A 2,085-nucleotide genomic window follows, 5' to 3' on the forward strand; every position below is an offset into this window, starting at 1 on the left:
TTTGGCCATTTCCACTCATGCCTCCCATGACCGTTTATCAGTCAGTCAGTGGTGTCCCATTTTGATGAGCATACCATGAACTGGAGAAGACAGACGATTCTCCTTTTGCTTTGTGAGCTGTTGCCAATAGTGCTGCTCTGGTTTTGTGGTTCCTTCTTCAGTCTACAGGCTGCCACTTTCCATCAGTGTTGGTTCCGTCAGTAGTTGACGAGCCATCAGTAAACCACATGTTAGTCAAATGTTGCGACCATAATGTTGGTCTCCAAAGTTCAATAGGGTGCTTCACTTGAGGGAGGGGTTAGCAGGAAGACAAAGGCCCCTTTACTACCACGTTCTGGTCATGAAGCAACTCAGGTAAGCACCAGTTCCACTATGATGCCTTTCCTTCTATGCCTACACCTGTGAAGGACTCTGCCTTCGAACAAATCCGGTCCATCATTATAAAAGGGTGTCCTTAGGACCACAGCGTGGTTGGCGACAACTGAATATGAGGTTCTCCATGCCTCATAAAATGTTCAGAGTTTTTTTCTCAGAGAATGTTTATTCCGTACACATGGAAAGCGTTTGCAATAGAAACCAGGAAGCAAATGTTAGTGGACTTCTTTTTGTTTATAAAGAATCCTCAGTTATCAATTCACTAATAAATATGATTTGCATAATTAGGGAATCATCTGGTTCAATACTGGCCAGGGTTGCACGCACGGAGATGAACTTACTGGCAATCACAAATGCTGCTCTCGTTCCTGTCCCCACCGTAAATTAGCTGCCTTTCTAGTAACCCTGTAGAGGATTTGTATAATAATCTGTAAATATGGTATGTGATGTCTCTAGCGTGCAAGCTTACCAATTGGGAATTGTATCTGAGTTTGGCCCCTGGGTGGTGCGATTAAAGGCATGCACTGGCTTGGCGTGATTCCATCCTGCGTGTCGTGGTCTTCTCCGTCCGACTTCTCTCACACTGAAGTGCATGCCTCGTGGAAAACGGGATGGGCACGAGTCCTCTTAGGCCTCAGAACTACCTTTCTGGTTGTGAATTAAAGGCAGACAAAGATTATCACTTTAAACTGGATAATGCTGAAAATGAGCACCAGCTGTCATTAAGAATGGGCAGTCTCAGGGCAGGGGCAAAAGATGAAGTACACATCTTAGAGGCAGAAGCAATGAAATACAAAGGCAGTTCAATCGAAACAACTTTGAAAATGTCTGCACAACCAATGCTTTTCCTTGGGGGCTTTGAAATTACACCACCTGTGGTCTTGGGGTTGAAATGCACTTCAGGGCCTGTGCGTATTAGTGGGTAGCACCTTGTAGCTGTAAAGGAAGATGCAGAGTCCAAAGATGAAGATAAGGATGATGTAAAACACTTAAGTATGTCTAGAAAGCAATCTGCCCCTGGAGGTGGTAACAGAGTTCAGCAGAAAAAAAGTAAAATTTGATGAAGATGATCAGGATGATGAAGAAGAAGATGATGATTTTGAGGAGGAAACTGGAAAAAAAAAAGTACCACTGAAGAAATCTGTATGAGATACACCAGCCAAAAAATGCACAGAAATCAAACCAAAATGAAAAAGACTTAAAACCATCAACACCAAGATCAAAGGGTCAAGAGTCCATCAAAAAAAAAAAAAAACAGGAAAAAAACCTCCTAAAACACCAAAAGAACCCAGCTATGCAGAAGAAAGCAAGACAAAAATGCAAGCAAATATAGAGAAAGGTGGTTCTCTTCCAAAAGTGGAAGCCAAATTCATTAATTATGTGAGAAATGCTTCTGGGTGGGATGACTGAACAAGGGGTAATTCAAGATCTCTGGCAGTGAAGGAAGTCAATCTCTCTCTGTCTCTCTCTGTCTCTGTCTCTCTCTGTGTTTCTCTCTGTCTCATAATCTCTCTCTCTCTCTCTCTCTCTCTCTCTCTCTCTCTCTCTCTCTCTCTCTGTCTCTCTCTGTCTCTCTGTATTCACTTTACAACCCAATTGTAGGCCCCTCCCCCATCTCCTCCAGATTCCGCCCTCCTTCACACCCTCTCCCCTCTCCCCTAGTCCTCAGAAAGGTGGACCCTCCTCCCCTATCATCTGACCTCAGCTATG

General features: G+C 43.8%; 1 pseudogene across 1 annotated transcript; it reads left to right on the top strand.

Moving 5' to 3' along the window:
* Positions 1–986: 986 nt before the first annotated feature.
* On the top strand, positions 987–1,806 carry LOC311607339 (nucleophosmin-like; annotated as a pseudogene). The gene has a single exon. The product of its transcript is annotated as a nucleophosmin-like (transcript).
* The last annotated feature ends 279 nt before the right edge of the window (positions 1,807–2,085 follow it).

The sequence above is a fragment of the Acomys minous genome (genome assembly GCF_964271855.1).
Source record: "Acomys minous genome assembly, chromosome: 10".
Lineage (NCBI taxonomy): Eukaryota > Metazoa > Chordata > Mammalia > Rodentia > Muridae > Acomys > Acomys minous.